Raw genomic sequence first — 14,253 nt, forward strand, 5'->3', positions numbered from 1 at the left:
GAGATGAGTTTCACTTAAGAAAGTCATGACAAATTAATAAATACCATGGAATTAGATCATGCTAAGGAAACGAGTGCCATGGAGGATAGGTTATAGAACATGGTAGGAACCATGGAGGTTAATCACATGAAACAAATGAAAATTATGGATTCAAATCATGCTGAAGAAATGGCTACCACAAGGACAAAACAGATCACTCTTCAAAGTAAGCTGCCAATGATGGAAAAATCACAAGTCCAGGAGCTCCATCTCAGACCAAAGAACACACAGAAACCCAAAATACAAAGTCGTAGAAGAGAATTTACCGTGCAAAAATCTGTTGCGCTGGACAAGAAAGGATCATTAAGAAGACAGTTCAATGGCATCTTTTGAATACTCTAATCCTTGTGTATTTCTTTTAGAGGCGATGATAAGCTAAAAATTGTTGTTTGATCTGCTGAGAGTGACCTTAACCTCCCATTCACTTCTGATATGCGTCTAGACTCGTCTTTATTGCCAACATCGTTGAAGGATTCGTCAAGCATGGACAACACTCCATGCCTCATGTAGATCAGGGAGATTGGATCTTGGCGGATCTTCCTCCTGTGGATCAGGGAAATCGGATAATGGTTGCAACTATTGTATGTGCATTTAATTGAAAATCTATTTTTTTCACGCAATCTAGCAAATAAGGTTCCAGAGAACCTCCAAAATCTCTCAAATGGTTATGAATTTTTAGAAAATCGCTAGCGATAAACATATCTCATCCCATTCTGAGAAAAACCCATGTTTTATTTTTCTGAGATTCGCTTCCAATTGGACACAAAACGCGTTTTAAAAATGACGTGTTTAAGGTTGTTACACATTCTAGCAAATTCTTACGTAACAAGATCACTTGCTGGATCTTTCATGTCCACACAGTTCACAAGCCTTGCAATCTATGCACAAAATGAAATTCTAGTTCTATATTACAATCTACTGAAAGAAATGGAGCACTATTTTACAAATGAAAGATCAATAGGAATGGATTTTTCAATCATTTACAGCTATGCGTGTTTTAATATTTTTCTTCATCAGTCATCAAAATCCAGTTTCAGTATTCACCTTAAGTCCTGATGTAGGAGTATCTGGACTTAGCCAGCAATGTGATTGTTTGCTCACATGTTGTGGCTAAAAGAGTTGAATTTCATGACATGAGTGGTCAAAAAGTCAGTTTTAGTAGAGAGGGTTGGATCTCTCGAAGATGAGTTTTACTTTATTATTGTAATAGTTAGGAAATTGTCTTATTTTAGACTAAGGCTAAGTTGTTAGCATAGGTGTGTAATACAGCTTAAAGATAGAGATTTAATTGTTAGATTGATCAAAATGGAGATCGAGTTGTTACTGCAGTTAGAATAGAGTTTGACTCATAAAAGAAAGAAAATGTAATGGAAAAAGATTAATCGAGCTAAGATGATTAAGGTTTGAGTGAGAGACAAGAGTTTGAGTGTTAGAGAGGGTTTGAGATTGAGACAGAGGTCAATATATTGTTGTAATTGAGCTGATAGGGCCAAGACTCTGTAACAGATATTGTATTAATGCAATTGATTCAACGTGTATTTGTAGTATTCCTGGTGTGGACTCTCGTTTACTCTGTGTATTTGCGTTCAGATAGTTAACCGGGTATTTCCTTTATTTTCACGCTTTAAATGAAAATCTCAGTGTTTAACGTATTTTCTCATAAATCGTGGTTATTTTGTGTTAAGGTTTAATCTTGCGATTAAACGCTAAAACCATTGATTAAGCACTTTACTTAAGTATTGAGTTAATGCACATGGTTATATCTGAAAGGCGGGTTTTAAATAGTGAAGGTGGTTATCGGGCGGACAAAGAGCTGTAAGTGGTATTTCGGGGGAGTCACCCGATTCCACTAACCAAGTGACACGTAGCACTCGGGTGGAGAGAGAAAACCCGCCTTATCAGGCGGGTATTCTCTGTGCAAGTGGTTCACCCGATATCCTTGTGAACCGTTGGATCTAGCGCGTAGTTGGTCGACGATGGAGGATCAACGGGCTATTTTGTTGATCGGGTTGAGTCAGGACCATTGGATCTGGAGAGAAGAGATCTACGGCGCAAAGTGATCCCGATGGGTTTTGTTGATTGGGTTGAGTGTTGACCGTCAAATCTCATAGAAAAGAGATCAACGGTGTGGATTGAAGCCTTGTTTATAAAGAAGTCAACATGGGACCGAAGTTTTAAGTGAAAAGTGGGGACCCTCCGTGTAAAGTGAGCCACGAATAGAATCCACTGAAAGCACCCGATTAGTTCTAAAGTAACCAATATTCTATTTTGAAGACTTCACCTTGTTTTCACCAACCTCCTGCGTCATTTTTGTATTAGAGCACAGAGATTAAGGTTGATTGCAATAAACTTTCCACCGAGGAGAGAAGTTGGCATTGGTCGAGGAAGACCTAAAGCAAATGCAGTTCTGCTGGAAGAGATCCAGAGTTTGCGTATGAGAATGGAAACAATTGAGACTGTTAAGAGAAGAACACCTGATGAAGGAGCTCATAGTGCTAAAGAAGAATCTTCTGAGGAGGAAGAAGAGGAGGAAAATGAAACTACCAGAGTTATCAAGATGTTGGTGAAAGTATGAGGAAAACCAAAGGTGGAAATTCCTACATATGAAGGGAGTCTTAATGCAGAAGAGCTAATGGATTGGATCAGTTCATTGGAAAAATATTTTGACTATGAAGAGGAAGATGATGACAAAAAGAAGGTGAAATTTGACGTTACCAGATTGAAGGGTCATGCAGCTATTTGGTGGGATGAACTACAGACATCCAGAACGAGAAAAGTAAAGTCCAAGATCAAGCAATGGGATAAAATGGTGAGTAAAATGAAAGCTAAATTTATTCCTAAAGATTATCAGTTAAATATTTTCAAAAAATTGTAGAATTTAAGGCAAAAAGGAATGTATGTTAAATAATATACAGAAGAGTTTTATAGATTGAGTATTAGAGCAGGACATGCTGAGGATGACATGGAGAAGGTAGCTAGATATATCAATGGCTTAAGGTATGACATCCAGGATGAGATCAGCGTGCTGAGTCTGAAGACTATTGAAGATGCCTATCAAGCAGGTTTGAAGGTAGAAGAGAAGATGTTGAGAAAACGGAATCAGAGGAATAACATAAGAAGTTTAGTAAGAAGTAGAGGAACTACCAAACCAAGGGGTCAGCAACATCAGCATGAAGCAAGAAGTTTAACTAGTAGAACACCACAGAGGGAAGATTTTAATAGAGGAAGATTTGCACCTAGAGGAAGAGGTTGAGGAAGAGATATTCAGTGTTACATATGTGTACAATGGGGACATGGATCATGGGATTGTCCTCATAATAAAACAATAGGTCAGAGGAATGTGAATGTGGTTGAGGCAAAGGAAGAAAAACCTAAAATTGCGAACAAGGAAGAATCACCTGAAGTAGGAGAACCCCTGTTGTTGAAAAGGGCATTGCTTAAGGCAGAGAAAGAGATTAGAGAACCAACTCAGAGGAAGAGTTTATTCATAACTACATGAAAATCCAAAGGTAAATGTTGTAAAGTGATAATTGATAGTGGAAGCACTGATAACCTTGTTTCTACAGAGATGGTGGACAAGCTAGGATTGGTGAAGACATTACACCCTACTCCTTACAGAGTGTCATGGTTGCAGAAAGGACATCAGATCATTGTGACTGAATAATTCAAGGTAGAGATACATATTAGTACTTACAAAGATGTGATATTGTGTGATGTAATGCCAATGGATGTATGCCATGTATTGTTGGGAAGACCTTGGCAGTTTGATCGGAGAGCTATTCATGATGGGAGGAGAAATACTTATACTCTGGAGAAGGATGGGAATAAACATACACTACTTCCATTGAAGGATGAAGCTGATAAGGGAGCACTTGGAAACAGTGTTATGCTGATGAGTGGAAAGGAAATGTTGCAAGAGGTTGAAAAAGGTGAAGAAATGCATTTTGTTGTCATAGGGAGACCTAAGGTAATTTTGACTTCCACAAACTTAGATGATTTACCTGAAGAAATCAAAACTTTGTTGAATGATTTTTCTGATATTATTGTGGATGAGTTGCCAAATGCATTGCCACCAATCAGGAGTATTAGTCATCATATTGATCTAATACCAGGAGCAAGTTTGCCAAACAAAGCAACATACAGACTAACTCCTTAAGAGAATGCAGAAGTTGGAAGACAAGTGCAAGAATTGATGGATAAGGGACTAATCAGAGAGAGTCTTAGTCTATGTGTTGTACCAACAGTACTCAGTCGAAAGAATGGAGGTGAATGGCGAATGTGTACAGATTCTAGATCCATAAACAAGATCACTATCAGGTATAGATTTCCTTTACAGCATGGATGATTTGATGGATTGTTTAAGTGGATCAAATTATTTTACTAAAATATATCTGAAGAGTGGATATCATCAAACAAGAATTAGAGAAGGAGATGAATGGAAGACTACATTTAAAACAAATAGTGGGTTGTATGAGTGGTTAGTGATTCCTTTTGGACTCACTAACACACCTAGCACATTCATGAGATTGATAAATGAAGTCTTGAAGGAATATGCAGGCAAGTTTGTTATTGTTTATCTTGATGATATTCTAGCCTTTAGTAGAAGTAAAGAAGAACATCTAGAGCATCTTAAGTTGGTTTTAAGAACTCTGCAGAAAGAGAAACTACTGATAAATATGAAGAAACGTAGTTTCATGAAGGAAGAATTAATTTACTTGGGATTTGTAATTTCTAAAGAAGGATTGAAAATGGATCCAGAGAAAGTCCAAGCAATTTGGAACTGGCCTATTCCAAGGAATATATTTGAGGTAAGAAGCTTTCATGGTCTTGCAAGTTTTTATAGGAAATTTATCAGAGGTTTTAGTCAGATTTTTGCACCAATTCTTGAAACAATCAAGGAGAATAATCAACCATTCAAGTGGACAGAAGCAGCAGACAGGAATTTTAAGTTGTTGAAGAGGAAAAGCATCGAGAAACTAGTTTGGCTTTACCTGATTTTGAAAAGGTATTTCAAGTTGAAACAGATGCTAGTGGAGTTGCAATTGGAGCAGTTTTGAGTCAGGGACAGAGACCAATAACATACTTTAGTGAGAATCTAAATGAAGCTAAGAAGAAGTATTCTTCTTATGATAAATAATTTTATGCTATTATACAAGCCTTAAAAAAATGCAGACATTATTTGCTACCAAAGGAGTTTATATTGTATTCTCACAACCACGCATTGCAACTCATAAATAACCAGCCAAAATTGAACCAAAAACATGCCAAGTGGGTAGAGTTTTTGTAGAGCTTTACTTTTGTGATAAAGCACACAAGTGGTAAGTTGAACAAAGTTGTTGATGCTTTAAGCAGGGTAAGTTTTATTGTGCAAGAATTCAAAGTTGGTGTTGTAGGATTTGAAGAAATGGTTGAAATGTATAAAGATGATGCAGATTTCAAAGATATCTATACAGCAGTTCAAAATCCAATAGCTCATAACAGAAGTCAGTGGTTAGATTATCTTATCCAAGGAGGTTTATTGTTTAAAGGTAACAAGTTGTGCATTCCCAAATGTTCTATGAGGGAAAACATAATAAAGGAGAAACATAGTGGAGGATTATCTGGTCACTTTGGACGAGACAAAACCTTTGCTCAGGTAAATGCTTTTTACTATTGGCCAAAGATGCAGACTGATGTTAAGAGATTTTTTGAGAAGTACAAGATATGTTAGCATGCTAAAGGGAGAAGCCAGAATACAGGATTGTACCAGCCATTGCCAATACCAGACCGACCATGGGATACAGTTAGAATGGATTTTGTTTTGGGGTTGCCTAAAACTCAAAGGGGGAATGATTCTATTTATGTTGTGGTAGATAGATTTGCTAAGATGGCACATTTTGTTGCACGTAAGAAGACTAGTGATGGAACACATATCGCTAATCTATTTTTTTCATAAATTGTAAGATTACATGGATTGCCTGTAAGTTTTGTGTCTGATAGAGATACAAAATTTGTAGGGCATTTTTGGAGATCTCTTTGGAAGAAACTAGGAGCTAACCTTAGTTTGATTTCAGCATACTATCCTAAAACATATGGACAAACCAAAGTAGTAAACAGAAGTTTGGGGAACATATTGAGAAGTTTAGTGTATCGAAGTTTTAAACAGTGGGCTTTAGCACTAGCTCAGGCTGAGTTTGCTTATAATGACACTCAAAATCAAAGTACTGGAATGAGTCCATTTCATATTGTTTTTGGGATGAATCCAAGAGGTGCGTATGAGCTTATAGATTTGGGTAAACAAGAGATCAGAAGTGCAAAAGTTGAAGATTTTGTAGAGCAGATGCAGAGACTACAAGAAGATGTCAAAGGCAGATTGCAGGAAAGAAGTGGCAAATACAAACAGAGAGCAGATATGAAAATAAGAGAGAAAGAATTCCAAGTGAGAGATTTAGTGATGGTGTATTTGAGAAAAGAAAGATTTCCTGCTAAGACTTATAATAAACTAAAAATGAAAAAGATAGGACCCTGTAGAAATATAATAAAGTTTTCAAGTAATACTTATGAAATTGAATTGCTAGAAGGGACTGGGATATCACCTATCTTCAATGTTGTAGATTTATATCCATACAAAGAGACAAAGACAGAGCTACAGGAGGAAATTATAGAAGATGAAGTTCAAACTTTGAATTGGGAAGAACAAATTCCAAAGACAGTTAAGCAAGAGGTGGAAGTTGTTTTGGAGAAAAGAGTAACCAAATGAACCAGAGGACAGGTTTATTTTCAATATCTATTCAAATGGAAAGGACAACCAGTGGAGGATGCTAGTTGGTTGACAGTAGCAGAGTTGCAGAAGTATGAAGTAAACCCTGAAAGTCTGAGGGATGATTCTTTTCTTCCCTAGGAGTCCGATGCAGGAGCTAAACAGGAACGCAACAAATTACAAAGATAACCATAAACACAGAGATGCAACAGAGATAATACTTCATTTCATTAATGTAAAATACTGAAATATGCTTACAAACAGAAATGGAAATAAACCAACTAGGGCGATGGTAGCTTATCTTTGAGAAGAGATGTGGCAGCTACATGCCTCTGAACTGTGTTACCATGAGGCTTGAAGGCCTATTTATTGTTGAAAAACAATGGAAAACCCTTAACATCCCAAAACCTAACCTTGGAAGATGAAACGCCAAATTGTGGGCCTTGTTTTGGGTAAGTTGGTACATCAACTTCCCAGGGTCGTAACTTTGGCACCCAGTCTTCGTTTGATGTGTACAATAGCTCGTTAGAAAGATCTATTCAAGCACTACAACTTTGGGAAGAGAAATATTAGTCCATGGACCCATGTTGCTCCCAGATTTCCTAAAAAAACGTCGTTTAGGGCCTCAAAACGGCTCTAGAAGTTCAGGACCCGAAAAACTACTAAAAATAGTAAATTGTACTACAATTACGGAAACTGAAAAACTGAAAGAGATAGTTGTGGGGGTCCAAGTGGGATAGGTGGGTGGCCACCAACATCCACCTGGATTATTTAATTTGTCAACCCAAGGGTTTCGTAAACTTAGAAGAAAACCAAAATATATGGGACCTCAGATGAAACTGTTGTAGGAAGTTCGTTTAGAATGCAAATGCATATTACAAATCTAAACTATTTTGAAAAGAAAAGATTCAGATCTATTTTAAGAAAGCATATAAATGATTTGTCAATGAGATTAGTCTATTTTAGAAGATGGAGAAGAGGCTCTTGTTCAAGAGTCATGATTGTCCTTCCACATTCCTTCTATAATAACATTGCCAAACATCTAAGAAAGCACGATGAAATGTAACTATGAAAGCATATAAATTTAGTCTAGGAAAGCATATAAGAAAGTGAATCTTGATTCCGTCGAGTCGTAGTTCACGAGAAGAGGCTCTTTTCTAAGAGCCCTAGTTGTCCTTCCACATCCAAAGTAATTACTGAAAGGAGATCAACCTTCACACAACAAAACATGGCCATAACATGAATTCATACTGAAAATCTACAAGTATTTACAACAGAGAAATAAGACGAATGTCCAAAATTAAAACTAGTATATTCACAACTATGAACAATACTCTACAACAAAGTGTGCTTAGCATGGAATGGGGATCTTTCCATTCCTCAATGAGCACACATGAACAACTATCACACATTAAGAATCAAACAACACTTATAACTCATAATTTTGGAGAAAATGATATTATTCATGCTAAATGAACAATCATAAATCTGATGCTAATGAATAATTGATAATTGTTCACCTTATTTTGAAGGATGTTCATCTTATTTATACAAGAATTAGGGATAATTACTCAATAAATGCAAATCCCTTAAATATCTACTAGATCCATACTTGTCTCAACTTATTCCTAAATACTAGATACAAATCCCATGACATATCAAGATATCCATGATCTTTCTCCTTGGAATATGGTCCACCTCTTGAGTTGAAATTCGAATTTGATCTTGGGAGGCCACATAAGGGTGCCTTGGAAGCTTTCAAATGACCTACACATGTCATCAAACTCAATCCACTTTTAGGTATAAACAAATACATGTTATTTTTCTAACTTTTAGTCATGAATTCACTCTAAATACATGAAATTAATAACTTTGGAAAATGTAAATGTGAACTCATATAGTAACGATAATGTAGGGTTATGTAATGATAATGTGATGGAATGAGGTGACAAAATGAGGATAAAGGTGAAAATAGAGTGAAAGTGAATGTTAATTTGGTGGCCCAAAAATATCCTTGATGTGTGGGGCTAGGAGCTTCATTCCCCATTTTGAAAATTCTGCTTGTAAATTGTCAATGTCTTGCGCCTTGCCATTTGCTAGTTTCTTTATAATTTGTTCAATATATGCAACCAAAAGTAGCTTTGTTGAGGAGACAATTATGGGAGGCTTATTTTTCTCATTTGTCCTCTCATACAACAGTTTTGCATAGTTTCACCACTAAACGCATGTGATATTGTTTTCTATTTTCTTTTTCTTTTGTTGTAGTTCCTTCCAGAAACCTTTGGGATTGTGTTTTCCAATGGAAATTAATTCCTCCATTCTTGAAATCACATACCTTTCTTTCTTTGATTTTATCAATTGTTTATATAGAATATTGTCTTCTTTGCTTGGCTTTTCTTTGAGAAATATATTTGCATCCTTGCATGCTTGCATGCTTTATCATACCAATGGTTAGCTAGGAACGTATTTTCAATCCTCATCATAGGCCTAGATCTCTTACATACCTTTAAAGATTTTTGTATTGAGGGGATCAACATACTACTACCAACATATATTTTATCTCTTTGTTATCCTTGCAGCCCTTTTTGTTGTTTTTGGCCAGCTGGAGGTATTCTTTAAGAGAAACCCTAAATAGCTCTTGATTTTCTTGATTTAAGATAATTCTCCCATGTTCTGACACTTTCTTGTTTGAATGATGGGGATGTTCCCCTTTTCGATCTTCTGTATTTATACCAAGCTTAATAAGGAGAGGAAAATGGTCAGAGTCTAGTTCTATATGGTATCATTCAATATTAAAGTTCAACAACTTGGAAATAGATATTTAAGAGCATATAACATAGCCTACTATGTTTTTCCCGTTGTATGTTTTACAAGTAATACTATTGGACTTCGGCCAATTTTTCACGCCATTACATATAACGATGTCATTTAGGCTACAAAAGCCTCATAGTTCTGCTCCAAAATGTGAAATCTTCCTTTTCCCATCTTGCGATGTCCTCCTCCAAGGGTTCTCCTCATTCTCTCTAAGCCATAGTGGATTGTTATCCTCTCCCATTTCGCTTCCCAACTAAATATATTTATTGGTTGATGTTCTAGCATTAAAATCACCAATTAGGAATATTTATCCCTTATTACTAAAGTTCGAAATATCTTTTTTCAATGTTGCATATGGGTCTTTACTATCTAGGTTCCCTTTTTTGTAGAATTTTGAACTTTTTGGAGCAAAATAACAAGCCGCCAGCCATATTGTTGCATCATTCTCTGTTATTTTCAACCATATAAATTGTTTGTTTGGGTCTTCTTTCTCCAATTTTATAATCCTAGTCCATGTTTCTTTTATTAGGACTATTATTCCTCCATGTCCTTTACCCGAATTTGTTTCTTCGTTCCAGACAGAGATTTTAGTGTATCCTTTGAAGTCTGGAATTCTACATCCATTGTGTTTGTGTGTTTCCATAAGACATATAATGTCTTTTCCCTCAGCTATGGGCCCCAACCCCGGTCCCCTTCTCCATGGATAACCTCTACAATTACATATTACCATGTTTTAGTACTCCAGTGGAGTGTCGAATCCCTATTTCTTATGTGTTACTCTATCAGTGACTTGGGCTTTCCCATTTTTCAACCATGCCCACTTTCCTGCCTCTCTTGCTGACTTTACTTTCTCCCATTCTTTCCTCCTTTCTTCTTGTTGGACGAGTGTTAAGTCTTCATCTAAGTAGATATGAGTGCCTTTAAGCAACCCTCTATTCTTTAAGATTCTCACCTTTTCCTCCATCCATCTCAAAGTAACTCTCACGTGTCTATCCCTTCCTACTCCCATAGTATTTCCTATCATGTTTTCCTGTTGAATCTTGCTTGTCCAATGCAGCTCCTCCTTGAGAAAATCCCTTGCTAGAATATATGTTCTCTCTTTTTCCCCAAAGTCTTTCAAACCTTTGATGATGATATTTGTCGCTTTTTCTTCTCTGTCCCTTTCCTCTCTCATTTGTCTCTTGATTTATTTTTCTATAATTTCCTTTTGTTCACTGGTCAGTTCTTTTACCACCTGGACCCAAAATTTAACTTCTTTTATTTGCTCCACTAGCTTTGTTTCTCTTATTTCCATGTCTACCATTACTGACTCGAACTTTTCCATCTGAATTGTGTTAGCCGCTCCCATTGGCTCTAATCAATTTTTTTTCTATTGCTTTTCTCTGTTCCATTTCTTGCTTTAAGTTGATTAGCTCTTGCTTCCCTTTCTCCATTTTGTTTTGTAGGCTTCTTACATGTTCTTTTAAAAACTTCTTCTCTGTTTCAATCCTCCCCTTAGATTTTTTGAAATTTTTTATCTGGTTTTCTTCTCGTTGCACCTTTGCCTCTAAAATTTCGATCTTCTTTTTCATAGTCATGAGCTCATTTACATATAGTTCTGGAGACCATACTAAAGGTGAGGTTGTGGGACTGTAAAATTATTTGTTGCTTTGATGTCCATCATTACTCTTCCCTTTGTTTAATGCAGAGGTTTCAATTCTGATTTGTTTTGTCTCATATGTTTCTTGGGAAGAGAGTGTCTCCATTTTACCTTTGTTACTTCCCTAGTCAATTTGTTTCACTATTGAAAGGCCCCTTATAATTGTTGCCCCAATGTTGTTTTTTTTACCTTTGATAAGACCATGATGAGTCTTTTTTCCTGTATCTATTTCATTTTCCTAGCTTGCATGTGCTTTAATATCCCCAAATATTGCTTCTCATTTACAAAGATCCACTTATCGATTAGGATGTTTGTGTTAACCTGCTAAAACTATGGTAAAATGGGTTTCCATTCCAAGTCATGATATGTCACTATAGGCATTTTCACCACCTCGCAAGAGTTTGAAGGCCATTTTGCTAATCCAATATTGTGAGGGGATCTGTTTCCTGAAATTTGGTTTTTACTAGTAGGAGAACTAAAAATCCATCTTTGAATATTGAGGGGATCTGTTTCCTGAAATTTGGTTTTTACTAGTAGGAGAACTAAAAATCCCTCTTTTACAACTCCCTGACCCGCTTTCGGGATGGACATGGCTTTAAGTGACACTCTGATGTTTTCTAATACTTTATTTATAACTCAAACTTATTTCTTCAACCCAACCAACCGTATAAATTAAAATTTCTATTTCAAAAAATGAAAGAAAAGAAATGGGGCCGACCTGTCCCCGCAATTCTGTGCTGAGGTCCCACACAAACACCCTCAGTCGTAACAAATGTAACTCTAGACCCATGTCCCCTTGCTCGATATTTACCGTTGTTCGTTGTCCCTCCAAAGCATTGCTCACTGTTCCAAAACGCTGCTCACCGGCAGTCGTAGAAAGTGTAACCCTTATCGCGGCTCCCTGTTTGGCTCACTGGCAGTCATAGAAATCGTAACCCCTATCGTTGCTCGGCGGCTCCGCTGTGTGACCCCTGTCGCTGCTCGGCGGGTCCACTGTTCTGCTCCGTTTTCACGTCGATCTGCAAAAATGTTATTTTTATGAATAGCCTAGGGAGAAAAATGTAACGTTCGCCCATATGAAATGGGCATAGTTGGATGCTTGGCTATCGGTGAAATGCATCCAAATCTAATTCATGGCGTGTGTTGTGGCTCAGTTGGAGGAGCAAAAATAAAAAACTGCGTTGACCCTTTTGAATTGTCGTTGGTGGTTTTATAATACCTTTACAATTGTGTCTCTTTATTTAAGTTTTATGTTACGTAACATACACTATATACCATTCTGTTTCAAACACTTTAAAGTGTTGTTTATATATTTTATATAAATAGCATTAAAATGTATGTGATAGGATCATAATACGCCTCTTATGTTTTGTTAACACATGGTTTTATAGTACAATATATTAACATAATATCATACAATGTTATATATTATTTTTCATATTTTGGTATAATACAATTGTTTTATATACGTTGTGTTATTATTGTTGTGTATGATAATTTTTTTTAGTTTTTTAGTTTTTTTAGTTTTTTATTATTATTTTATTACATAATCTTACAATTAATTTATTAATACAAAATATTACAATGTATTTATAATATAGTTAAAAAAACTAATGATGCACACTTTTGTCAATCTAGGTATCAAGTTAGGTATTTTGACAAATGAACCATATACATAACTTTTTGCGGAATATAAGAAATACCAAGCAGCAAACAACCATATAAAGTCTTAAGCTCCAAAATGGGTGATGTGGCAACCAAAAGGTGCCATAACACCTTCTCACGACCAATATAAGAATGTTTCCATGAACACAAAAGATAGCGAAGAGGTGTGAACAATCCAAAAGTGTCAATCATAATGGCCATAATGAAGGGTGTACAAAAACTTGAGCTTAAGCAACATGATCGAAAGTCCCAAAGCCAAGCAATAAAGATTAGAAAAGTCATAATTCACCAAAACGCTAGTAAAGAAGGGATTTTTTTAAGATGGCAGTTGAAGGGTCCCCATGATTTTATCGACAAAATTATGGGGAGGGTTGTGGCCAACAACAGAAGGACATACTAAATTATGTGAATATTATTATTCAAGGGTTCATATGGAAGGTTGGGGATGGTACACAACTACTAGTAGGAAAGGATCCTTGTATTGGGAGTTGGGAATCACATATTTTCTCTAAACAATTAATACACACATTAAACAATCAAAGAATTTTCTATTTGCACTAAGCCTCTTCTAGAATGGGATTCTTTGATCAACAATCTTAGAATGAAACTGAAGCCTTAAATCTTGAGGGTGATCTGGATTTGGAATGGACTCACTGTGCTTCCCTACAACACAATCTTGTCTCATTCTCGTCTTCAAAATATGCTCAGGTATGGTCCAAGGCTCCTTCAGGTTAATACATACCAAACTATGGATACCTAACCATTTCTCAACAACCAAATGCTCGTACACATACCTAGTGTGTCAATAGGATGTGGAAGTTAACATGTCCACCCAAATAAAATCTTTTTATGTTGTTACTCCTAAAGAACAAAGTATCCACCTAGGATATCTTATAGAAAATATCCTTCCGCAAGCTCAAAATATGTTCTCTCTGTCTAAGGGATGTTGAAACAAACACTAATCTTTTCATGCAATGCCCCTTTACCAAAAGTGTTTGGAGAGAAATTCAAAAAACTATTAGAGAAAATAACACTTAGCAAGGGACATATGTGCATGAATGCCTAAAAACTTCTCTTGACAGGGAACCATCTAACAATCTAAAAGTTATTCCTATGATTATTTGTTAGGGCATTTGGTTGGAAAGGAACAACTCATTATTTGAAAAACCAAACCAAACCGAGGAATCAAAACAATTCTGAATTTGAAATAATTAAATAAAATCCATGGGATTTCTTTAATGGAGTAGCTCAACAAAAATCATCCTTGGGTGGTTCTAGGGGCCTCGTCTATTTTTTAATTCTCATTTATTTTCTTCCTCTTGCAACATTGGGAAGGATTCAAACAACTATGTCGATT

This window comes from Pinus tabuliformis, chromosome 3_2 (genome assembly GCF_031772625.1).
Source record: "Pinus tabuliformis cultivar Carrire ecotype Pingquan chromosome 3_2, CPIR1, whole genome shotgun sequence".
Lineage (NCBI taxonomy): Eukaryota > Viridiplantae > Streptophyta > Pinopsida > Pinales > Pinaceae > Pinus > Pinus tabuliformis.